General features: G+C 40.6%; 1 protein-coding gene across 3 annotated transcripts in view; it reads left to right on the top strand.

The window, feature by feature from the left end:
- Positions 1-8,315: 8,315 nt before the first annotated feature.
- The window catches only part of LOC134206978 (LIM/homeobox protein Lhx2), an 80,527-nt gene continuing 60,922 nt past the window's right edge, over positions 8,316-27,920 (top strand). For all 3 annotated transcript variants that reach the window (XM_062682720.1, XM_062682721.1, XM_062682719.1), the window contains exon 1: positions 8,316-9,539. The gene's annotated coding sequence lies outside the window, so the exon portion shown is untranslated. The remainder of the gene's footprint in view (positions 9,540-27,920) is intronic.

The raw sequence follows: 27,920 nt of genomic DNA, 5'->3' as shown, positions 1-27,920 counted from the left end.
TGTTATTTATTTATTTACTAGTTATTTGATTTCTTGTTATTACTGTTTTGCTTAAGCATTCTAAATGAATGTAAATATTATATAAAAAATCCTAAAAGTAGTAAATTACATGAACATAGAAACGCGAAACACAATTAAACAAACTAAATTACCACACAACGCACAATACTTGGAAATTGCATACAACTTTCGAAGCGTAAATAGGTATCCCGCTACGCAAGGTTGATGCGCGAAGCGATTCGAGAATCACTATCCGTGCTCTCGTTGCCTGGATAGAGAACACTGAAAGGCAACTATTGAATTCTTCGACACGATAACGGAATGAGATGAGTAAACTAATTTCGATTCGAAAGCAAAAGAAGGTAGCTACAATTGATATCTCTCGAACAAAGTAAGCGGAGACCATTGGGTTTCCATTTCCTAAAACCAGACCGTGACAGTTTAATCTGAGGGATTTCAGAAATAGTCTCGTCCATTTTGTCCCAGACCGTGGTAAAAAAGGATCACGAAGTTGTGTAGTTTCCGTGGTATAATTGTTGTAAGTTTGTTAAAACGTGAAGTGTTCTTAAGTTAGTAGTAATTATTTCTAAATGTTTCCCCGTAAAGACCCTAGCTAGATATCGAAGTTTGTGCGGTAAAAGTTGTGCATGTTGAACTGTAGTGTCAGGTAAATTATTTAACTGTAGTTCAAAGGTAAATTACTTTAATTGTGTGTCTACGATGCCCGGCTAGATACTGACCGAAAGTCAGCTACTAAATTCTCGGAGATGAGGGCGTTCGCGACTCCCTTCCGGCCTCAAACTGCAGGGAAACTTTGCTTCCAGAGCGTACACTGGATGCGCGACGGAGGGTGGTGCGGCGGATAGCTTTATCGTCTGCGCTTTGTGCGGTATTTTGGGTTGGCTCTGAATGAAATAGCCGTAGCTTGCGCTAGGCTAGACTAGGAATCCTATAATGAGAGATATGCAAATACTTTTCCAGACGATTTAGCAACGCTGTTACTTTTGTTTGCAAACGCTTCCAGCACTTGCCGCAGCGCAAAATGTTGAAGCTTGTATATGACTTTGCATTTGATAACAATTTGGAATATGTTTGTCTGTCCACTAACAGTGTTCAAATAAGCATTATCACTAAAATAAAAGTGCAATACAAATAAGCGAAACACGATACATAAACTAGATTACTTCTACTCGCGAAAGTAAAACAAATTGTTTATTCGATGAAATTTTTCTTAAAATCTATCTCAATACCTCTCAACCTCGTCTCAATCTGCAACAATAACAACGTTCATTTGGCTCACGCTTTGACAGTTCTCAATGCTCGATTGGCTTACAATGGCCGTTTTCGCATATCTCTCATTATAGGATCCCTAGGCTAGACGACACAATTAGCACATATGATGACACACAATTAAAGTCATTTACCTTTGAACTCTGACACTACAGTTCAACACGCACAACTTTTACCGCACAAACTTCGATATCTAGCTAGGGTCTTTACGGGGAAACATTTAGAAATAATTACTACTAACTTAAGAACACTTCACGTTTTAATAAACTTACAACAATTACACCACGGAAACTACACAACTTCACGATCCTTCTTCTACCACGGTCTGGGACAAAGTGGACGAGACTATTTCTGTAATCCCTCAGATTAAACTGTCACGGTATGGTTTTAGGAAATGGAAATCCAATGGTCTCCGCTTACTTTGTTCGAAAGATATCAATTGTAGCTATCAGCTTTTGCTTTCGAATTGAAATTAGTTTACTCATCTCATTCCGTTATCGTATCGAAGAATTCAATAGTTGCCTTTCAGTGTTCTCTATCCAGGCAACGAGAGCACGGATAGTGATTCTCGAATCGCTTCGCGCATCAAACTTGCGTAGCGGGATACCTATTTACGCTACGAAAGTTGTATGCAATTTCCAAGTATTGTGCGATGTGTGATAATTTAGTTTGTTTAATTGTGTTTCGCGTTTCTATGGTCATGTTATTTACTGCTTTTAAGATTTTTATATAATATTTACATTCATTTAGAATGCTTAAGCAAAACAATAATAACAAGACAACAAATAACTAGTAAATGAATAAATAACAAAAACGGCTACTGTTACATGCTTCACTAGCGTCGACAAAGACCTGCAGTTGAAGTCCTCCATACATTTGTGTGGTTGCCTCTCGGAAGTAGCACCGTGGGATACGCAGTCGTCCGATTTTTTTATTAATCCTTCTACGGTAAAAAAAAAACATTTTTATTTACACGTCCATTCTATTGAGCACTCATAATTTTGATCAATAGAGTTTGATTCCTACCAGGTGGCATGCCTCAGAACAGGTAACACTTGTTTTTGCGCGACACTCCGCGTTCCAGTTTCTCCTGAAATCTAAAGTCTATTTGGCGAGTTACTAGTTTTAGCGTACATAATTGTTTTGCTTTGATCCTATTTCAACTACGGCTGTCGCTTGCATCTAACCGAAGGTGCATAAATAAATTGTCGAGGGCACGGATTCTTTCCCTACTTCGTTTCGTTTCCCACAGTCGTTGTTAGTAGCTGTCTCAGACGTTCGGCCGCGGTGACACCACGGGGCAGTGTTGGCAGCAACATCCTCCCTCCCGTAACACTGACCACCGGTTCCAGTTTTACAATCCGACTCCACCTCCAACACGGCCAACTTCGCTACTGGTCTCCGCAATTTTTCAACTACACTTTTGCCGGTACGTGGAGGAGGCGAATGAATCACGAGTTGCATGAACTGCTGGGAGAACCATCTATCGTTCACTCTGCGAAAATCGGACGACTGCGGTGTGCCGGGCAGGTAGCCAGAATGTCGGACAGTAACCCGGTGAAAATGGTTCTCGACAATGATTTGACGGGCACAAGAAGGCGAGGTGCGCAGCGGGCAAGGTGGATCGAGCAGGTGGAAAATGACTTGCGGATCCTCCGTAGACTGCGTGGTTGGTGACGTGTAGCCATGGACCGAGCCAAATGGAGAAGACTCTTATATACCGCACAGGCCACTTCGGCCTTAGTCTGAATAAATAAAGAATAATATCTCATGTTTCTTTTGATATCTCTGTCCAGATTGCTATCAGAAATCAAGGTAGGTGTAGTCCTTGATTTCAATCTAAGACGAAAAATACAATTACAGCCTCATAAAATCCGTCGAGCATCAAAACCAGAAACTATTTAATAAAAGATTTCGTATTTAAAAATTAAAATTTTCCATCTGCCTTCCAACAAAACCTGCCGATTTCAATTATGCTTTCTTGGGATGAGGTTTCCAGTCTCATAACATCCGTCGAGCATCAAAATCAGAAAATATTTAATAAAAGATTTCGTATTTTAAAGTTTACATTTTCCATCTGTCTTCCAAAAAAACTGCAGATGCTGTCTTGGGTTGAGGTTTCCAGTCTCATAACATCCGTCGAGTATCAAAATCAAAAAATACTGTCGTCGGGGGTGACAATGGGTCAAATGGGGATGAGAGCCTAGAACGTTACCCCACAGCTATCTTCGTTTCTGCTATCATTTGACTAAGCGCCTTGCTCGGAATCTCGCCTGGCGCCTAGGATTCGATGGAAATCCGCCTTGGATTTGATGGAATCCTGCCTGGGATTCGTAGTACAGTTGACTCTCTACATCTCGATGTTCTATATCTCGATATCTCTCCCTATGTCGATGGTTTCCTCAGTCCCTTCAATCTACATACATTTGGGCTTTCTATATCTCGTTATCTCTCTATCTCGATGGGTTCTGATCAAATTTTATTCGGGACTCACTCTCCTTATGTGGACGTAGGGGAAAATACCTATTCTTGGCAGTCTAAGACATTCGCCAAATTGAATGATAAAAATAATGAATAATTACACTAAAACACAGGTACAGTTTAACTGATATACATTTCTTTGCTCTTTCTTTCGTGGTTGGTTTTAACTAAATATAACAGCTTTTACCACAAACTCAGTAAATTGAATATAAAGTAACAGGTCAATTGGCATAGCAATTTCTAGGCTTCTATTGGCATAGCAATTTCTATTATCAGCAATGAGTTTGCTCCCTTTAGCAACTGGACATGGAAGTAGAAAACTGGTAATGTATTGGTGCCAAATGCTGGTTGTTTATATTCTCAAGTAGTAAAATTCATTCATATTAATCGGCCGCACGCTAATCTCGCTTCACTCAATTTTGGAACAAACTTTATTGTTTATCAAAACTGGCTTAAAACAAAACATGAATTTTTAGCCTTGGCATCAATTTTATGTCATGTAGACAGATAGGCAAAAGCATTTAAACACATTGTAAAACAAATTTAACCCTCATGTGACCAACAAAAAACAGACGTGAATGGCAGATAGGGTACCCGTGTACCCAGATATTGACATTTTCTTTTTCAATTTTTAGCATTTTCAACCTATTTGAATAATGTTGGCCATTTTGGAGAAGGGAACTTAAATGCTTTTTGTCCACTGCCAAGATTTACATCTTTTGTCTTTTGTAATGCCTTAGAGTCTTAAGCAAAAGTCTATGAACCAGTTTTAAATATACAACTTGCTCTTTGCGGTCCTAACATGATATCAAAAAAATCATGGTGGTTGTGTACAAGACACGACCGCTCGACGTAAGCTACGTAAAACCAAATCTATACACATAAGAATGAATTTTTGTCTGTCTGCCCTTATAAACTAGGAAACGGCATGAACATTTGTATGTAGAGGTTTTGGAAACTATGAAGATTCTCATGATGGTATTAGACCCCTCCTCTTCTGGAAGGGGGGCTTCCATACAAATGAAGTACGAATTTCTGCTTTAATCTAAAATTAATCTAAAAAATGGAATCTAAATTTGTAAATTTCGAATACTTAACCGTCTTTTAAATAATGTAAAAAATATATAACTAATCAATTTTAGATGAAACGAAGCTCGTCGGCTCTGGTAGTATAGTATATTAACAATATATTCCACATCGTTAGTCTTCATATGTTGAATAATGGGCAGTACTGTCCTATTCAGCCGCTGGAGCCACCCCATTCTTACACTACGTTTCACAGTTGAATAATAGATAATACCCTTATAGTAGGCAATTATTTATGGTTGAAATCCGCTATGTAGGAACGGGAATTATTATAATTTTTTTGATGAGCTTGGAAAGTATTGAAGTTGCAAAAGGAAAACGCTCCTGTCAGCCACATAAGGGTTAAAATACTACGGTGTTGCTATCACTTTTGATATAATTCATGGTCTGCGTAAAAATATGAATAGAAGCATTTGTATTTTTTTAAAATAAATGCCATCGCCGGATATTTTGTTCGTATTTTTTAAATCAAGTCACATAGAATTGTGCGTGGTATCTTTTTAGCGTGTGTTTGATATGATCACAAACACATTCTCTCGCTCTATAGACGAATCCAAGTAAAAATAAGAAGAAGACATACGACGGTGTTAACTTTGACAGATCCTACAGCACAGTATAGGAAGATCATTTTAAAATGCTTATCATAAATTCTAGACAAAATGTAATTAAAATCTGATTGAAATATGATACGGAAAAAGTTCCGAACTGTATGATAGGTACATTTTTGGAAAATATTAGAAAAATTGGGATAAGCTTCCGAATATGTAATTCAGAACTTTTTCCGTATCGTACATCAATCAGATTTTAGTTACAATTTGTCTTGAATTTATTATAAGCATTTTAAAATTATCTTCCTATGCTGTGCTGTGAGATCTGTCAAAGTTAACACCGTCGGGTGTCTTCTTCTTATTTTTACTTGGATTCGTCTATTCCGAAGTGTGCTGCTGTCAAAGAAAACGAACAGTCCCGATTTTATTTAGTGAAATATAGAGCAAATATTGCATAAATTTGCTCTTTGTGGTGATAATCAAGTGTAAAAAGTAGTTTACGTACTTAATTTGTCGTGTCATACGCAATAAAGAAGAGAAACAGGCGATCCAAAAAAGTAAGTAACAGTTTGCTTTTCGTGCGCTGCTTTCTTTGGCGATGCAATAATGGCAAGGATTTCGTAGGTGCAAATTTGTTTCGGTGATTACCACATCAAATCTTGCTACTTTTACACAAACAAAATTATGTTCATAAATAGTGTATGTTTGCTGGAAAACGTAAATATTGTTGAGGGTGCCAACAATTGTCGCACCCTGCCAATGCCGTATTCTACCCTATTCAAATTTTTAGGCTACTAGACCATCTTTGGACAACAACAAACACATCAACAACAGGAAACGACATTTGTTTTGTTGTCGTTTTTCATAGCAACGAGCTTTTTTGAATCTAGTACCCATTAAAATTTTCGATCTCTTCCTATCTCGATGGTCCCTTCAATATCGAGATGTGGAGAGGCGACTGTAATTCAAAAGCAGTTCCCGTTGTAATTAAAAGTATTTGCCATAGGAATTCACAAGAATTTCTCGTGCAAGAAGCCGTTTAGGAACATACAGAATTCTGCCTAAAAATCTAACGTATCAGATCTAATGTAGTGATTATTCTTATGACATCAGAAATTATAAAATTCAATTGGCAAATGTGAATTAAAAGGAAAACTACAAACGTGATTATCGACCCCATAACCAGATTTTCAATTCATTGTCTCGTCGTTTAAATCATGTGTAAAAAGCAGAACTAAGGCCTCGTTTTAGGAAGCCAGCGACTGCCGACCGTTTGCCAAAAATCCCATTCCCATTGACTATCACTCGACCACATCAAGTTAATTTCCAGGATAATCTGGTTCTAATGGCACGCTCGCAGCCTACTTGGTTGCCTTCTCGTTCTTGTCGCTGCACCCTCTATTCGCGTCTGTGTCTTATCCCATATTACGGTATGGTGCTGCTGGTTGAAGTTCCGAACATCCGATCCGTCCGTCCGCCGCCGTCGCCGTCGAAAATAATAAAGATAACAATCTCGCTTGACGAAGCATGTGGTGCGCCATTATTTTGGTTGGCCTCAGCATCACGTCAAACGCTGTCACACGTGTGCTTGTGGACAAGAACGGCAATGAATTCGGCAATGAAGTGAGTTCGTCCCGAAAGTCATATGAATTGAAAATTTTGTCAGCAAAAATTTCCAATCCGCGCGCACTATCAAGATTCGGCGGGGAAGCCGCAGCCAGGAACGAGAGACACGTGTCGTTGTGTCGTCGCAGCTCAAAAGTTAGTTAATATCGTTATGAAGCGGGAGAGCGAGCCGGAGTCATTCAGCCGTGTGAAAAATCATTGGCAGTAGTTCAACTGAATAGGGGCTATTGGAAATAGGATCGATCCGGAAAGGGGTATGCCGTCACAATGGAAATATAATTAGAACGGCGCAGAGATTTCATGAAGGATTGTGAAGTGGTGGAGTAGAAGGTTGACAACAGAGAGCAAAGAAAACTTCGTAGGAGAGATTCTGATGCCAGAGTTCTGTTCAACAGTATTCTGAATGCTTTTGAATTATTGATAAGATTCTATTGAATCCCATAAATGATTCTATCGAAATGCTGGATTTTATGGAATTCCATGTTACAACATTACATTGCCTTCTGGTTGAATATAAATTAAATTTTTGCCCGCAGTTAATTATCTACAATATGGACAATATTCCAAAAGAACGGCGCAATCATCTCATTAGTTCTACACTTTCCCACGCTTCTCCCCGTTACCCGTGTCGAGTCATCAGAACCATCATCAGCTGATCCTTCACGGCGTTTTCTTTTCATCATCACTCTTTCGCATTTCGAACCAAAAATCTCGAAGCATAAATGGCTCCGACAACGGTCACCGCTTCTCGCGCGTTCGCTCAACGACCAAGTCACGTGTCATCATTGCTAGCCAGGCTCGCTCAGAGCGCTTGGCGACGATGTCCCACCTCCAGGAATTTCTCGCGCGTATGTACACTTGATGGGGGGTGATGAAGAGAGCGCATCTGCTACATTATGTAAAGATTTTTCCGCGTGCCGTTGGTCCTTTTCTCACAACGCAGTTGCATCTCCACCGTACGTACACCCCCCACGGAAGGAGAGGGCGAGGCAAGAGAGAAAAGAAATCAAGAGGAAAGTAGGGGGCGAGTCAAGGTGCGAAGTGTCAAAAGGCAGAATTTCCACTGGTGGGCCAGCAATGAATGGGGTTGGTAAATAAAGCGGCGAGAGAATTTTCCGGCGCACGTCGAGCATGAGAGCAGAGGAATCATGCGAGCGAAGTAAATAGCGAATGGGTTGGGAGAGAACGTTGTGCTTGGCGCTTGCGGCGGTCACAACAGGCGGCGATAACAACGCTGCTGTCAGTTGGCGTTTGAACGTCGCGTCTAGCGGAAGCCGGGTTGCTTGGAATAAAATCGATTCGATTAATCAGTAGTTGGAACAGGTGGCAGCATCAAGCTTGCATCGAACAAAGTAAGAAGTTTGTCCCTCTGGAAAATTTGTTGTCAAACGAACGGTAGTGATTCTGAGTGTAAACAATAGAACGAGAAGGCCAGATACCGCGCACAAAGTAAACAACCAACCCGCACAAATCTGTCTAATTAATTACCGCATCACTATCAAGTGGGTACAATTAAAATTAAATAAAAATTGTTATTCCATGTCGCAATCGGCCGAGGAGAAGGGATAGAAGCGCACAAACGAAGCAGGGAGTGATTTGTTGTCTTATTTTTAATTAAGCGCTTGGCAGAGCGATAACCACATGGTTGAGTTCTGTGGGATCGCAGCGCGCGGTGCATGTGAATGTTGTTTCCATGAATGAAACTTCGAAGCCGGAGAGATCATCATATTCGGTGTGCTGCTCGAGTAAGTGCATGTCACAGTGACAAGACGAGCAGAGCAAAACGACTTGGCAAAAAGCTTATAATTATTCAAATATTTAACTTTTCAAAGAGAGATAAATGACGCACTGGAGCGGCCGGAATGTTCAACCGCAAGTGTCAGGCAGTAGGCGACCAAACAAGTGCTGAAATTTATTAGTGGTTAGCAGGCCCGAAGAAGAGCGAAGCCGCAAAAAAGTAGCAGAAACGGAAGAATTTCTCGAAAAGAAGATATCACTTTCCGCGAGTTATTTTAATTAGAAAACGCAACTAGCAGCAAACAACAGACGTTCGGTGGTGCATTGCTCGGTGGCATTTGAATTGCAGTAGCATAGGCTGCGGTCGACGCAAAAAAAAAGTAAAGTGCATTGCAATTTGCCAACTGCGGTAAGACAACGGGCCGCGGCACGAAACGCAGGAGTGTGAAATTTGAGAAGTTTGAAGTCGAATCCCAGCAGACCAACAACTGTGAGTGCTAAACACGTTTAGTTCGGTTAGTGAGTGCGAAAGTTCGTGGGGAAACGAAAGAAGGTGCGAAGGTGCAGCGCGGTTAGGTGGAGGAAGAGTGTTGTAATTCGATCATTAGTAGCTGCCGAAGTAGCCGCCCAACGGTGAGCGGATTCCAATCGATTGACGAGGAAGCAGCAGATACGAGGAAACCGGCAGGGAGAAGGAATTTCGCAACCCGGCAACTGTTCCCGGCCGGTTCGAACCCTTCGGCCAAGATAGTTGCCAACAGCCAGTTATCTGTGAGTGATATTTCGCGTTCTCTTTGATTGGGTTTTATCGTGGGAATGTCTGATCCGGAGGAATTTCGCCCGTAATGGATCCGAGTTCTGTTTAGCGAATTAATTGTGAATTTATTTGAGAGTAACAATTTTGATGTATCATTTCTGATATTCTTTCAATTGGGTTTTCAGGGGCCTAAATCCAAAATTCCATAAATTTTGGTGCACCTGGTGCAAATGATAGGGTAGATTGAATGCTTAAGACGTTAGATATCTCCTTATGACTAATTAATAATGATATTCAATTAGCCTTGCCGATCCGTTGACGGCGAGGTCGATTCTTGATATGATAAAAACATAAGGGAAAAAATAAATCTAGCCAGATTTGTTAAATGAGCTTTAAAAAATGATTTAAAACGAAATGTTTTTGACAGAAATTTTCTTAACTTCTCTACTTTTAAATTTCAAAAAGCGGACCAAAATTTATATTTGATCTTGCATACAGACTTTATACAGATTACAGACATTATACCGAATTGTTTTTTTGGCAGAATTTTTAAGCATTGGCTATTTTCTTTTCGCTAGTATTGCTTGTGCTACAGTTAAACCTCCATGAGTCGATGTTCTATGACTCGATATCGACTCATGGAAGCAAATTATGCCATATTAAAAAATATTTTCTGGGCTACTGTGATGGTTCCTTCAAACAGCTTCCCGAGGATTTTCAATTCCACATCTCGATATTTCCATGAGTCGATGGTCCCTTCAATATCGACTCATGGAGGTTTGACTGTATGAATTTTTAGGCTGTGAACCATTCCACCGATTCGTTTAACTTTTAGTTAAAATTTGACAGTTCGATGGTTATTTCGCCGTGGTTAAAAATAACCCTGCTCCGGAGCATGGTTAGATTTGACAGTTCAATAGTTAAACTTTGTTCGCGAGAAAATTGGCGCCAAATCCATTTCGTTCCGAATAACTATCAATCTGTCAAAACTCAAATGGGTCGGCTTCGGAGTAAAATTTTAACCACGTTGGGAAAATAACCATCGAAGTGTCAAATTTTAACTAAAAGTTAAACGAATCGGTGGAATGGTTCACAGCCTTAGACTACTGCGAAAATCATTTCTGACAGATCACTTTTCCTCAATCACATTATCCATGGATCTACACGGAAGAAAAAAAGTACCCAAAATTGAGTTTTTTTAAACTTATTTTTGAGTTATTTTTTCTCTTCTCTTTCTTCTGTTGTCAAAAACAAAAGAGCCAAACAATCCAACGCCGCTAGTTCAATACGGGAAGCCAATTTTGAGTTTTATTACCTGAGGTCGAAATTGAGTGAATTAAACTTACATTTGGGTAAATAAATTTTCCGTTGGGTACTTTTTTAACATGGGAGTAAAGGCAAACTACTTCGACCCTACTTACTCAATTTTGGCTTCCCGTACGGATGTTCGAGATTGGGTGAATTAAACTCACTATTGGGTAGTTTATTTCTTCCGTGTAGGATAGGATGTGACAATTCAATTGAGACTGCCTTGTTGTTTTTTAGTCGGTTGCTCTGACGAGGTGGTCGCCAGTGCAGCCAAATGAATTTGGTACAAAATCTTCCAAATATCATGTATCAAAAATTGATGTTTTTCTTTCCGTTCCATCCATTATTTATGTAAGAGAAGTGAAAACTAACATAGAGTAGTTTTTCGCTAATTAATAAAGAGTGACAGTGACTAAAATGACAGAAAAGTGAATGATAATGCCTAAAATCAACAGTTTTAAATCTATACAACCCTTGTTTGCAACCCAACGTTTTTTTTTCAATATAAATTAATTTTGTGCAAAATAACTCGAACTCAAACATTCACGTATATTGCTTAATATCAACTTTACAAACCAGTAACAAACCAAACTAACAACATGCTACCCTACGAAAAACACGTCACCGCTAATCGAAGTAATCGATTGTCATTTCCAATCAATCAGCAACCGGTACGATTGTGACAGAAAATCGGTACGATTTTTAATGACTACTTGACGCATCCTATCCTAGCCATGGATGATCTGATTTTTAATCATATAATTTACATACGAAATATCTCGAAACATCTTGTTCTCTTACAGGTAACAAACTTCGTACTCAAAACATTTTAAATTAATTTATTAAATCAATGGTGTTCGGCGACAGGTTGGATTTCAAACTATGGCTAATATCTTGGTTCAAGTCTCTCAGAAAAAAGCATCTGTTAATACAGCTTACAATGTGCTGCACGGTACTATTTCCTTGGATTGTCTAAAGCTTAGCTTTCAATCATTTGTAGAAAGCATAAGTCAACTATTTCAAACTGGATTACAATTTATGAACGAAATGGATTTTTCTCTCGGAAAGAATATGAACGAGATGTGAAAAAGTTTGTGAAAAAGAAGCCAAAAGTTTCTTCGAGGAGACGTTTCGAATTCCCATCTCTGCATTCTCAATTTGTCGAATTCTTCAATACGAAGCGAAGAAATTATACGATTTGTGAATGAAATGAGCAAACTGAAATGGGATTACCAAAACTTGATCTTCTTAAACGAAGTGAGCTTCGATAACAAATCTATGCTAAGATCCAGAGGCTATGGAGTAAAGGGTAAGCGATTAATATGCAGAGGGGAGTTTGTTCGAAAACTTAGAGTGTCGTTGCGGTGCTTTATCGGACAAGAATGATTACTAGAGGCATTTTCTACAGAAGGAACTTTTAATAGAGTAAAATTCTTCAAATGTTGTAGAAGGTTTGCTTTGAAATCTGAAACGGTGCAGTGTTATCCAGGATTTCATTCCGTATGGATTCTTGACGGCGCAAAGATCCATTGTGATGCGGCGATAGTTTGCAATTTACAATCATTAGGAATATACACTTTATTTCTTCCACACTACTGCCCTTTTTTCAACCCTATTGAGTACGTATTTGGATCAATCAAAAGGAGATTCAAGAGTTCCTATCAAGAGAACCAGAAAACATGCATCGATCTAGCTGTCGCGGAAGTATTGACAGAATTTGCAAATTATTCCATGAATAATTTATTCAAAAAATGTGGCTATATTAGATCTTAGTATTGGAGGTTTGATCTTACTATTGGATTGGAGTGTGACATAATCATAATTTGGTTTTGAACAATAATGGAGTTATTTTCTAACTAGAATAAATAAAACACTTAATGAAGTTCAATATTATTATTATTTGTGTAATTAATTCATGTAAAGAAACAAGTACACACTTAGTTCAGCTCGGCATTTTTTTATTCTTTTGCCGAGATCCGCACAGCCGAGCGCTCGGTTCGTGACTTTTTGCTGATATCTCAGCTGAAAAAGCAATTTGTTTACTGCGGCACTCAAAGGAGCCGCCGTAATCATACGTCCATTCAGCCGATATTTCAGTTAACGAACTTTAACCGAGATTTGCACAGCCGAGATCGGTGGAAATTTTTAAGTGTGTATAATAACATCATTCTCTATGATCCACATCTTCAATATTACTAATATTTTCAATCAAAGAAACACTAAAATCTGACTCGCTGAATGTAACTGCTTGTTCCGCTGCTGAAAGATTCACCGAGACGATCTCGTGGTTCCCATGCTTCTATGTTTCTCTTCAAAAGCTTCACTTGGGAATTCAAACTTTCAACCGTCTTTTCAAGACTGTTGAATGTGTCTCTTACGAACACGATGCACCTTTATTTACTAAGCTTCCATGTCGACACGGATCCGAAGAAGACATTGAGTTAGCCCACATCATCCAAGCAATATCTACCGCATGCAAATGAATGCCTTTCCCGAAGCTTTTCAGCTAACAGACCAACCATTCTGTTAAAAGCAGCACCAGCTCTGTCCCGTTCCTCGGGTTCCAAACGAGTGTCCTTTACTGTCCTTGTCCAGTTTTATATATTTTCGTCGTAACTTTATCCAGAGTGTACGTCCTATGATTTATCGTTGAATAATGCGAAGTGATTGAAATCTCCTTCATCCGGTTGCAATTTGGCACCCCACGATGGCTGGGCAACTCCACATCGCAATTAAAAACAATTTCACGTTTGAGAAACTGTTGGGACACAAACTCCTTTGGAGTATTTCTAGAAACTCCCCATTTACCTGCATCTTTTCCTGAGCTTTGACCCTTGAACTCTTGGACCGCAACGAGGAGCCAATAACCGTACAAACCATCAAGAAGTTTTGATTGGGCATAGCCGCAATTTTCTAAGTTATTCTCAATCGATTCAGCGTCATCACAGTCAGAGATTGAATTTATTTCTTCTGCGTTCCAGTCCTCGACAGCATCTACATTACCGTATTCGTTGGAATCAGCGAACCGGAGAATTTTGTCCGTTTCCTGATCCACAGAGCCATGCAATTGATGTCGCTTCCGTTTCATCTCCATCTCAATTTCCGTTTCTTCTCAGTGTGCATGTGTTAATAAATAGAAGAAGTTAGGAACTAGAAGCATAGCTGTTTTTGAACGCGGTGTATAAGGCTATTATCCCCTTTGGAACTTGCTTATCCAAATCAATAACCGATACCGAATTGTTCGTAGTAACGCAAGTCGACGTTATATGACAAGCAAATATTTATGAAATGATCAAAACATTTACAAAACAATTATTATAAAATATCGAAGACTGCGGATTTTTTTTTGTATGATGAGGGTTCGTAACTGAGCGAATAACTTTCGCTCAGGAGTCTAACATGGTGAAATTTACTCAATATCATTTTTTTATTTGTATACCGACCGACACACTTGATTTAACCCGCTTTCCCCTTTTCAGTGTCCGGAAGGAAATGCTTGATTTTTTGGCAGCCTGGAGGAAAGTTCTGGGAGTACATACTCTAGAAGAATGTGCTGAGATATTTTTTCAAATCGAGAAATTCAGTTTAATCTTCTTGATAACTTTTGGGGGTATTGAGCCACACGGCATGGACGTTAATTTACAATGTTCTGTAAACGCAGAAGTGAATTTGTACATTATGGGGAATATTTTGATTTGAAAAATGTATTGGAGAACCACTTTCCTTCGAATGGACTTGAACCCTCGACCCTCAGTACGCTAGACTGGTGCTTTTAACAAACTAAGCTACGAAGGACCTCCGTCGGCATTCGCAATTTAGCGGCTGCTGAATGAGGGTAAGCGTAGATCAAGTAGAGGTTGTGTGTGCTATAATATTTGCGACTAGAAATTTGTCGGGACTTTCACATCTTACGTACTGTTGTAGGGAGAGGGAGGGGGTCAGGCCGAGCATTACTATTCATACAGAAAAAAAAACCTTCCGTACTAAAAGTGTTACGAGGGGAAGAGGGTGTTGGTCCAAAATCATCAAATTCAGCGTTCACGTGATGTGTGAAAAAACCCTAAGCCTTTTTAACAGAATACTGACACAAATTTCTAAAAAAAAATACTGGATAAAGTTGTTGTGAGGATCGTTTAAATAAATGTAGGGCTAATGATTACTCCTTGTAGGAAACAAGACGGGGATAATATTGAGCTTGTTCGATGGCCATCGACGTGAGGCAAGTGACAATGACAATGACAATTGAACCGAGTCAGTACCGAAATTTGAGTTTGTGAAGTATTTTGCAGGAGAAGATTGTGCTGCGATCTACTAATATCGAATTCGTGTGTTTTTTTATTCGCTCAGGTTGGAACTAGGTTCGCACTAGTTCCAACCCCAAAGCTGTCGGGTTCGCACTGTGTTGTTTCACGGTTTCGCACCGGGTTCACCAATATAACTGTACTTCAACTGTCAAAACCACGTGAGTGGGTGGGAATGGGCGGAATAAACAAGCAGAAGGGAGAAACGAAACTGTCTGTTTATTAAAATGAAATGCGCGTTGAAAATCTTTTTTTCCGGGATTTTTTTTATATTTGTTATTGTAGTTTTAAATGAAATTAATCCGGTACTGTTGTCTAGATTCAGTTTTAAAAATAATTATCAGGGAAGTTATGTATTCATAAGTTCATTCAGGTTTTTTCCTCACAGATTGTGTCCTAAATTAGGTCGGTGGATGGAATTATGTAGTTTGAGAATTCCCCTTGAAACCCGTTCACAAAATCCGCTAAGAATTGTCAGAAAAATATATTTGAGGAATACCGAATAGAGTTATTTATTATGCAGAAATTACTTCAGAAATTATTTCTTTTGAAATTCTTCCAAAAACTCTTTCGTGCGTTTCAGAATTTTCTTCGGGAATTCTGCCAGAAATTACTTCAGAAATTCTTTCAGTAATTATTTCTTGATTTTTTGGCGATATCTTTCAGGCATTCCTCCATATTTTTACCAAGGGATCCTTTCGAGATGAATTCCTTTGGAAATTCGTCTAGGAATATCTTTAAAGACTGTTCCAGGATTTTTTTTCTGGAAGTTGCTCCTGGAATTAATTTGGAAATTCCTACAATATAATTCCTTCAGAAAATCTTTCAGGGAATACAGGAATACAGGAACTTACTCGAAGTTTCCTTCAGGAATTGTTCCGCAAGTTTCGTATATAAATTCCCCCGGAAGTACCTTGAGCAATTCCTCCTGGAGATTCTTGAAAATTGAAAATGCACGGGGCCCAAAATCCGGCGGAAAATTTTCCCGAGGTGTGAGGCTACCTTTATCAGGAGAGGTAGCGAGGAAAAAAAAATAGCGAATCCTGGAGAACTTTTATTACATGCTTCTGAGTGTTCTCCGAAAACTTTAGCAGAAATAGAGGAATTTTTGTAGAGCTTGAGCTTGAGCCTGATTGACTGCTCGTAGTTGCTACTCCATTATGACTAGATCAGCTGTTCTTGACCAGGGAACCAACAGATGTTTGCTTGTGACTAGCACACATCTTCAATGTACAAGTACTGGTGATCTCATTTGTTAGGTCATACTGGCGCCTGCCACGTCAGAATGCAAGTCAATGTAGGGAAGGGGGAAGGAAATGATGATGCAATCCCTAGCCCACTGCAAGCCGAATATACCTCTGCACTTGCCACGAGTTCATGCGGAATTTGTTGGAACTTTTGGGTTAGGTTCGAGAGGCAGAGGTCCGTCTTGGTTAACGAGCTGCCAATGTGATAGATAGGAGAAAGCAACTGATGGAATTTCTAATTGGATGTAGGAAACGACCTCTATAGTTCATTTCCAATTCTAGCAGATTACTGTTAGAATACTCAATTTGAAGGTGTAGGAATAGTAATGGAAACGGTATGGAAGTCCATTTCCAGTTCTAGCGATTGCTAGAACATGAGAAATAAAGAGAAAGATACAAAGTAGGAAAATGGAACGGACCTGGGATTAAACTCACGACCAGTGTTGTAAAATGTCATTTGCATTCGTTCGTATAATTTTCCTAGAACTTTTTCCCGAAGGTAGCTATCAATCCATGATGTATGGCGAACTTATAGAGCTTAAATGTGGCTACAACTTTGTCTAACAAGACATTGCTGTAAATATGTAATCTGGGGCGTGGGAGGCAAAATGTCATTCAACTGACATTATGTCAAATGACACGTGACATTTTGGAGAGTTTTCACTCTCCAGCCTCAGATGTTATATTTAGAGCAATGTACCCTTGGACAAAAATATAGCCCTACTCAAGCGTTATGAGTACATCTAAAATTATGGAATAAATTTGGCTTCTAAAGAAAGTTATGAACAAATTAGTCAAATGACATGCAGATGACATTTTACAAGCCTGATCACGACCTCCTGCGTATGAGGCAGAAACAGTAGCCATTTATTATCTCTTATTTATTGGCCAAGTCACATTATGATCATTGAGGTGGTTCCGAAATAATAAGTTCGGTCGCGGCATACCTTGTCAAAAGAAAAAAGTGCACGAAAAACCCAGATCAATCCACCTAGCGTTGGTGGTGCCTTTCTCGCGCATTAAAAAAAATAAGAAAAACACATGAGAGAGGTCGAAATAGCACTTTAGAGGGATAGATTTTTCTTTTTCCATTAATTCATATGCATTTGCGGTCATTTGAATGCATTGCTGCAATGTTCAAAAAAAAATTTTTTTTTCGTTTTTGGGTTTTTTTTTTCCTTGGTAGAAAAATAATGTTTTTTCAATAACTTTGGAACGCAATGACTGATCGGGCCAATTTTCAATAGGAAACAACTAGACTGCAATCCGCGTCGATTGCAATTTGTTGCGAGCAACTCGAGAACTATTCAATTAAATGCAACCAAATTTATCATGTGGAAAAGAAAAGAAAGTTATTTGCAGGCAGGGCCGGATTTATGGGGGGGCCGGGGGGGCCGTGGCCCCGGGCCCCCACAAATCTTATGTACCAAAACCAACATTTTTTGTACATTTTTGGGCCCCCACATACCGTCGGCCCCGGGGCCCCCTTCCGGCTAAATCCGGTCCTGTTTGCAGGGGATATACCGGAAAAGAATGTCCCTCATACTACCATTCTTGCGTTCAACGGTACAGCCTGCCGGCTGCGCATTCCGTGGAGCCGGAAAGAAGTTGCGCTTCGGTTGCTGCTTTGTTTGAACGTGTGAAGTTGTTCGAACAACCATTTGACAGTTGGCGGCTCGGTTGGAAAAAAATTAAAACGGTTTGATTTTGGTTTGAGTTGTCGGGGTGGAGTCAAGGTTCGCCGAACATGTATGAGCATTTGTAGTGAAGTTGCACAAACCCCATATATTTTTGATGGTTGGTGCTCGAGTTGGTGCTTCGGTCGTTCGTGTGTGATATTGTTGGTCGAATAAATTGATTGTTCGTGCCGCTGTTGGTGAAACTTGATGGATGTTTGAATAAACGAGAGGTGGAGTCAATGTTGGTCAAACTGCTTGACCGTGTGTACGTTCCATTATGGAGAGTCTCAAGCCGTTGGAGCCCGTAATCGAACACTGGGACGCACATTTGCCGCTGGTTGTGAGGAAGACCCTTATCCGCTCATCATAGTCGAGCCATTCCAGCCTAAGTTCATCAAGCGTTCCGGTCCTGTGTATGAATCAGGAGAGGGTTCTTCCGTCAACCATCTTCAGGCAAGTACACTCCTAGTAGGATAGGCTCACTGCCTGACATCTCATGTGATTCCAGCGGCAGTGTGATTGGTGAACTTCAGGCCGCTCCGTATATCGTCTCAGCCAGCAGGCCACCAAACCACGATTCACCGCCTCTGCCAGTTACACCTACCAGCGCTCGGCATTCCTCAAACCACATGATATCTGTTTACTACCAGAACGTGAGAGGGTTGCGCACAAAAATCAGTCAGCTTCGTTTGGCGTTATCCAGCTGTGACTATGACGTGCTCGTTTTCACGGAAACGTGGCTACGATCAGATATCAAAAGTACCGAAATTTCTTCCGATTACAATTTTTTCCGTTGTGATCGCAACGATTTAACTAGTCATCATTCACGAGGTGGTGGCGTTTTAGTCGCAGTCAGAAATTCACTGAAAAGTGAATGTGTATCGTTAGCCAACTCGGTTGAACTGGAACAAATCGCAGTCCACATTAAGTCGAAGCCTCGTTCGCTTTTCGTTATTGCTGTGTATCTTCCGCCAAACTCTAGTATGCAGTTATACGTTGCTTATGCGAATGCTGTACGTTTCATAGCAGACATTTCCTCTGAGTCTGATATAGTTCTATCTATTGGTGACTATAACCTTCCATCTTTGCGCTGGAATTTCGATGTTGATATCAACCACTGACACTGAGCTGAACTTCACGGAAGCAATGTTTACCAATGGTTTGAGGCAAATTATCCATGTGGTAAACATAAATGGAAGACGTCTCGAACGGATATTCACAACTCTCCCTGAGATCGTTGATATAATTGATATCCACCATAAACCAATCATCGTATTTCTTGACGAGAATGTCATGTCATTTCCTGTTGACGTAGACTGTTTTATATATGACTACTCGGCATGCAACTTCGATCTGATTAATTCTACTTTTGACGACATCGATTGGACATCATCTCTGCGGTCTGATACAGTGGACGGAATGCTTTCGACCCTCTACGAACTTCTCTTTGAAGTTATCAACACACACGTTCCTCGTAAGAAGCGTGCCTCAAAGCCTGATTTTAATCAACATTGATGGACTCATGAGCTACGTAACCTTCGCAATAATCTCCGCAAGCTGCGTAGCCGATACTTCGTAACAAAGAACGTTTCTGACAGGGACAGACTTCGTGATTTCGAGCTGGAATATAAAGCAATTCTTTCTGCTGCCCATGAAAACTATGTGCACAACGTTCAAGCTTCTGTGAAAGAGAATCCTTCCCGTTTCTGGAACTACATCAAAAAGAGGAAGAATGACAACGGTATCCCCAGTTTGGTGAAATTTAATGGAACTACTTCAGGAACAAGCAATGAAGCAGCTAACCTTTTTGCTGCCTACTTCGAAAGTGTTTTCTGTAGAGCATTCCCTGTCCGTCACCAGAATTGTTTTGGTCAAATACCTTCCTACAACATCAGCTTGCCTTGCTTTCAGTTTTCTCCTGATGAGATTCGAACAGCTCGGGATGATCTTCACACATCTAAAGGTCCAGGAACAGACCATCTTCCTCCTGCATCTTTTAAGAATTGCGCCGCCACGTTAGCAACCCCCATTGCTGCAGTGTTCAACCGCTCGCTCCAAGACAGAGTGTTTCCATATGCTTGGAAAACTGCGTCCATAATACCGATCCATAAATCTGGAAGCCGAAATTGCGTCACCAACTATCGGGGAATATCCATCCTCTGCTGTTTAAGCAAGGTTTTTCAAAGCTGATCCACGCAGGATTGTATAGAGCCGCTGCACCGATTATCTCGAGCAGTGTTGGGAAATGTACAGTAAAACACTGTGATTATGCGAATGTTTACATTTTATCCGGTCAAATTTCACGCCCCGCACAAACCGAAACGGTTTTCCAAAAAAAATGTACGCCTCATTGTGACATTTTTTTGTCGATGAGGCAAACTGTTTTTTTGCTGCTGCGTGATAGTCGAGCCGTCGGTGCGGTCAGCATTTGCATGAGATTTTTCGCGAACAGAACAAAATCGAGTTTAATTGCCTGTGGTGCAAAGCCTAGAAAGAATGCTAGCCGTTGCTAGCCGTTTAATTCATTAGTTCTAGTCTCTAAAACGACCAAGGAATAATGAAATAATCATTTACCACCTAAAACAGTCATACGTCGTGAAATGAGCGTACAGAAACATCAATTATGGGGGAGATAATAATAAAATCATGTGCTGACTGTCGTCTGCTTGGTCGTGGCTGCTGCTGCGGCTGCCGTGGTTTTGTTTCTCTTTGACTGCGTGGCAGAATGAATGATAAAAAGAAATGTCAACCGTTCCCGTCCCTGCCGAGCTGCCAGCATGGATTTATGAAAAACCGCTCAACAACAACAAATTTGATGTGTTACGTGTCAACCATATCTCGAGAGCTTGAAGCCAAGCGACAAGTTGATTCCATATATGTCTATTTTGAAAAAGCCTACTATACTGTACCCCATGATATTATTATCGATAAGCTGCACCACATGAGAGGATTCCCTGCGTGGATCACAGAATGGGTACCCTCTTATCGCAAGGCTTTTATGACGGTGAGCTGCAAGCGCTCCAATATCTTTTCAAAGACATCTGGAATACCTCAAGGCAGCGTCCTAGGTCCTCTAATATTTGTCATCTACGTTAACGACCTCGGTTTAGTGATTTCATCAAGCAAAATTTCATATACTGACGACCTGAAGTTTTTCCGCGTAATTGCATCTCGTGCATGCGCGTAAAAAGTAAAAAATGCAAGATCATAACTTTCACACGTTCCGCCAACGCTATCCTGCAACATTATTCCATTGGACCGGACGACTTGGAACGCGCCAGTTCTATTTGTGACCTAGGAGTAACCATCGATGCGAAGTTGAGATTTAACACATCAGCATCATAACATCTAAGGCATACACTGTGCTGGGATTTATCCGTCGTCATGCTGCCAGCTTCAGCGATGTTTACTGTATAAAAACACTGTTCTGCTCATTGGTCCGGAGCATTTCAGAATACGCTTCATCAGTTTGGTCTTCATGTTACCTGGTCCATACGCTGGCATTCGAAAGAATTCAGAAAATTTTTATTAGATTTGCTTTGAGACAGCTACCTTGGAACGACCCATTTAACCTCCCGAGCTATCCAAGTCGTTGCAAGCTGATCGACTTGAAAACGCTTTCCGCCAGGCACCTAAAAATGCAGAGATTGTATATCTTCGACCTCCTGACAGAGAATCTGGATTGTCCCGAGCTATTAGAGCTCGTACGTTGCAATGTTCCCTCACGTAGATTGCGAAACTCGCCTTTATTTGTGATCCCTTTTTACAGAACAAACTTTGGCTACAATAATTGTTTTGATTTGTGTTTGCGTTCTGTTAACGATGTTTGTAACAAGTACGATTTTATTCTGTCCAAAAATGTGTTTAGTGCTAGGATTAGAGAACTAGAATAATTTAGCTTAATAGCGTCGCGTCGCAGCATGCGTGAAAAAATAAAAATGACAGTTGTGCGTTGCTTCCGTATCGAATGGTGTGCCCTTGAAAACGCGAGTACTTTGAAAATTGGATTCCGTCAGGAGTGACCTTAAGGAAGCAATCTGTGCGACATGGCCGAAGATGGTGTACTAATAAATAAATAAATATTCAAAACATAGAATGACATAGTCAGACGACTACTCCACGAACTCATTCATTCGACAATCACTGAATGTGTTCACTATGTGCAGAAAAAAACATAATTATCATTGTTTATGTTGATCTTTACCGCTGAAAGTGCCTCGCGGATGAAAATCGGATTCAGTCCTGTGTGATAAATCACTTTACTCATTTGAAACGTGTTCAGATTTCAGATAATTTATCAATTTGTAAAATGTTCATAAATATTCAATGACTAATATTCAACTGAATATTGACTGTCCAGAGCCGACTATGAATGTGTCGGAAGTGAACTGACAAATGAAGAAAAATAGACTTCACTAAAAATTTTCGATTATTTTACACTCTGGTCTAGAACATTTTATAGTGTAGAGCCGACTATAATTAAGCCACGCAGTATTTTAATCTTTCACTCAGGCCGATACGGGTTAACTATCGGATAAATAATCGTTTCGTATCCATCATAAGTTTGCTCAATTTTTTCACTCAATAACATTTACTTTCAGTTTTTCATATCGCTTCACTGGTTCCTCGAGCCACCGAAAACTCAATCCCGTTGTTAGAAAATTCTCCTAAATGCTTTCCCCACATTCAGTACACCATTGTTGAGCGATTGACCGACGCCGATTGAAGTGCTCAATGCGCCACGCGCAATATCCGTTGTTCCGTGGGCGACATGCGACGTCGCATCGACCATGCCGTGCGCCACATTTTTCGTGCCCACGTGTGCTACATCGGTTGTCGCATCAACAACGGCATGGGCAGCATCCTTGGTACTATTGACGATGATCGGCAGCGGACTCTTCGGCTGTTCTGCGCTAGATCGATCCATTTGGTGCTGCAAAAATGTACGATATTAAGTTAAATTAGGAGAAAAAATATAGAATACCGTTTAGGCTACTTTTTTGTATCTGTCACTTGAACGCCTGTTTGCAAAAGGAGACTGTTCGGCGCAACCGTAGATGAATGACTGTCGCCGTAACACAACTTAGATGAGAAATCCGGTCCATGGTCATTTAATTAACCCTTTTATTACCGACAAAAAAAAAACACCCTTACGTTACCGACAGGGTACCCGGGTACCCACGGACTTAAAATGATCATAACATTGTCAGTTTTTCACCGATTTTGACGATTTTGGTTGCTACGGATGCAGGAACTTACCCGCTATTCGATACATGATACAGAGAACCGATTCGGATTACCTGGTAACCGGAATTCCAGATTAACTGGGCCATGTCCCAAAGTATGTACAAATTGAAGATATATATTCAACCAAATGAAGAATTATTGCGTCATGACTAATAAACTTCGTTGGGAATTTTAAGAATATAACTTAACTACGTTACAGGACCATCTTATGAATTAATCCCGGAACGGTTATTCCGGAAACAGGTTTCCGTCGGGCCTAAAGTGGCTACAAACTTATTCTGGAGAAACCCTGGCAATATGGGTATCAAAGTTCATGAAATTGTTTCGGAAGCATGATCCGATAAGTAACTGGACCATAGGATGGTTTGACAACGGACCGGCCATCCTGGAACAGGTTCCCGTGGGGCCTAAAGTGGCCACAAACTCATTTTAAAGAAACCCTGGCATGAGTATCAAAATTCATGAAATTGTTTCGGAAGCATGATCTAATAAGTAATTGGACCATTGGATGGTTTGACAACGGATCGGTCATCCTGGAATAGGTTCCCGTGGGGCCTAAAGTGGCCACAAACTTATTCTGAAGAAACCCTGGCAATATGGGTATCAAAATTCATGAAATTGTTTCGGAAGCATGATTGGACCATATGATGGTTTGACAATGGACGGGTATCAACATTCATGAAATTGTCTCGGAAGCATGATTTTTTGGGTTATTAGGCCATAAGATGGTTTGACAATGGACCGGTCATTCTCAAACAGGTTTCCGAGGGGACCCTCATTTAGAAGAAACACTTGCTATCTCCTTTTTCCGTTATTTCTTGTCAAAAGACTTAAAAATTCTTGACAGGTACCCAGAAATGATTTATAATGAACCACAGGCGCTGTAAGTATCATTGGTGTTTGCTGAATAATCTACAAAAATAAAAAGAACGACTAAAATTTTCAAATTTTTTTGTGGTGACAAAATGGGTCAAAAACGTGACAAAAGCGGGACGTGATGAAATCGGGTCGAAAATGTGATAAAGTCGGAGGTAGATAAAATCGGGGAGTGACAAAATCTGGTCAACACTGTGTAACTTTTCACTTCTCTCTTCTCATTTCTCTCATTTCATTTTTTATTTTCCAATTCTCACTGCTCACTTCTCACTATTCACTCCTCACTTCTCATTCGACCCAATAACCATTCGGCCTAACAGCCATTCAGCCTGATGACCCAACATCAGTCCCATCTTCTTGGAAAAACATGTTTCCGAAAATATTCCAAGAATTTTGATGCCAGGGTGTCTTCTAAATGAGTTCGTGGCCACTAAAAGCCTTTCGGGAACTTGTTCTAGGATGACTGTTCTGGTTGATATCCATCCTATGGTCTCAACTACATGGAAAACATGTTTCCGGAACAATTCCAAGAATTTTGATACCCATGTTGGGTTTATTCTACAGGCCCTCTGGGAACCTATTCCAGGATTACCGTTCTGGTTTATATCCATACTATGGTCTCAACTACATGGAAAACTTGTTTCCGGAACAATTCCAAGAATTTTGATAGCCATATTGCTAGGGTTTATTCTAAATGATTTTTTGGCCACTACGGGCCCTCCGGGAACCAGTTCCAGAATGACCGTTCCGGTTCATATCCATCCTATGGTTTCAACTATACGAATAGCATGTTCCCGAAACAATTTGAAGAATTTTGATACCCATATTGCCAGGAATGAATTTTCGGCCACTATAGGGCCCACGGGAACCTATTCCGGGATGTCCGTTCCGAGTCCATATGATCACGTGGTCCTAATACGTTGGGAATCATAATACTCGAATTTTCTGCGAAACTGGTAACTCAGGATACAAGAAATCATCATTTGGATTCTATAAGATCAACTTCTCCATTTTTGAGACATGGTCTAGCAAATCCGGAACTCCGGTAACCAGGTAATCCGGATCGGTCCTATGTGGCATGGATCGGATAGAGGATGAATTTCTTAATCCATAGCAAACGGAATCGTCCAAATCGGTTGAAAACTGACGAAGTTATGGTCATACCAAAACGTGGGTACCCGGGTACCCTGTCGGTACGTTACGGGGTAAAAATATTCAGAAGCCCCTCCCCAAGCTCTCCCTTACTGGATTTTCATTTTCGTACCACCCAAACCTTAATTTTGCCGAGTTTGAAGATGTCACGGAGTTTCAACTTCCTGCGATGTTTAGAACCCTAAAAAAATTTACTTGAAAACGAAAAAGGTACCCGCAGGGTTCTTATATCAGGGTTCACTCACTTCGACAGTAGATGAGGAAGACTAGCGCGGGGCTGAAAAATACATTTTCAGTGTAAAACATATTCAAACTCGGTTGCTGCCCCATATATAAATCCAAGATGGCTGAATCATGCAATTGGCATACTGCTACACCTGTTTGTATTCACCTTGGGTACCCGGGTACCCTGTCGGTAACAAAAGGGTTAAACAGCTTACTGGATGAATTACCGCCGTTACAGGAATTACCATAAAGAGACTCGATCAAATGAACGGATCGCGCCACTATCGCACGAGTGCAAGGGGGATAGAAATTATTGAATGATGGTGCGGTATTGCAAGAGCAAACTCGCGGAAAGTGCATTACTCATGGTATGGTGGTGGGGCTTCCCGCTATCAAGCAAGCAACAACACACAACATTTGAAACCTGGCTTTTCGACTCAGCCGATTAGAATTTAATTCATTATCGGTGAGTGCAATATTTACAGTTGCTGTAGAGAATCGTATTCGCAATAAAGCTACCAAAGCAGATGGGTCACGAGATGCGATGTAAACATTTCACGCATAGGAATCACAGTTATCAATGATTTATCAAACACTCGGTAGTCTGTAGTTCAAATTTTCGCTCAAGATGGTGGTCGGAAAATGGACTTCTTCCGCAATGAGGGCGTCTGCTGACCCCAAGTTCGCTCACCGTGAACAGAAACTCCGTTGGTCTGCTGTTCGTACAAATGGTTTCACTTCTCGACCCACTTTTCAAATCGTTGGTAAATATCTGTTCGATATTTGTCTAATCAATTAGGCGGCTTGTCCATAAAATTTGAATCGAAGTGCATTCGAATCTGCGATGTTTTACCAGCACACGGTGTCGTCAGACGGAACCATCCAAGCAATCCATTAGCGTTTGTCTACTTTTTAGCGGATTGCTATGATGCTGATGTGATTTCAAATTTATTTGTTTGGCGTTTTACACATCGCCCATTGTGTGTATGCCAAATTTTAGCTCGCTTTATGACTATCGATTTGAATTCAACCGTGAATTGATCTTTCAATTACACATCAGGAATTTTTCTATGACATAAGGACCGACCAACGGCTTCGGTCCAATTTTACGAGCAAAGATGTCTGTCTATATCAATGTTCAACGAAACATTGTCGTAATAAAATGAAAATTAAACTATCGAACACCCAAACATTTTTCTCCAGAGTACATCGCAATGGGTAACCTAATCGGGAGGCTTCCCGCAAGATAAGAGCTCAACAGTAAATAACGCATAAACCGTCTTCATTTTCCACCAAATAAATCATACACTCCGGTTCCCCTGCCTCAGCCGTCGTCCATCTGACTCCTTAATCTTCCACCCAAAAGAACAAAAGACTTGCGGAAACCGATCCACCCCATCTCCGCAGACGAAGAAAAATCGCCGAATGGACTCGTCCTGCATACTTAGCTACCCAAATTTCCGGCTTTTTTTCCTGCTCAAGCTGCCGATTGAGAAAAGCAACAGCCGCAATCGTCGTCATCCCCAGCAAGCCAATCCAAGTAGGCCCCGACCAGAAACCATTAGTCACTGCAGCGACTTCGGAACGAGAGAAAAAAAATCCTAATGTGTGTGAGAAAAATCTTCGTCTTGCCTCGGATCAACGAGCGACGACGACGACGTCGACGAAGCCGCGGCCACGTCCGTAGTGCGATGCTGCAGAAGCAGATCAGCAGGAGAAAAAAAAAAGCGGACCCAAACAAATAGAACGGATCTTCCACCTAGGGGAGTTGTAATTTATAAAGAGATTATGGTAATTTCTGACTCATCTCCTTCGGGGCGGATGGCAAACCATCTGGGCCGGGTAGGAAATTATGAGGTGGGAAATTATCCGGACAAATCGACTTTTGCGTCCGCATTTGACCGTCGTCGTCGTCGGTCGTTCGTTCTTTTGTTGGCTCGAGGCGGACAACATTCCCGGTAATAATTAGCCTCAAACCAACACACGTTTTGCCACCAAATAGATGGTTCGATAACGACGACAAGCGGAGGATTTTGTGCTTTCTCCATTTATTCTTTCACGCTTCAATTTTCCAGTCATTGACGACGTTTTCAGGATTCGAAACCATTCGAAAGGCGAACCGGAACACAAATAAGTGGGAAAAGTAAACAAACCATCCGTTGCAATCCATTGGAATCATCAATTGGGCTTCTAATTTATTTACCATCCTTTTAAAAGGATTTATGAGTGTTGTTTTTCGTCCCCTGCTTATTTAACACACAGCAGATCCGTCATATGACCACATCGGGGTGCGAGTGGCTTTTCGATATGTGTCAGGATTGTTGTTTACCGTTCTATAATTTCGAGAATCGTCTAAATTT

The sequence above is a fragment of the Armigeres subalbatus genome, chromosome 1, assembly GCF_024139115.2.
Source record: "Armigeres subalbatus isolate Guangzhou_Male chromosome 1, GZ_Asu_2, whole genome shotgun sequence".
NCBI classification, from domain to species: Eukaryota; Metazoa; Arthropoda; class Insecta; order Diptera; family Culicidae; genus Armigeres; species Armigeres subalbatus.
Note: the sequence above shows the minus strand (reverse complement) of the source record. Positions and strands in the feature narration are given on the sequence as shown.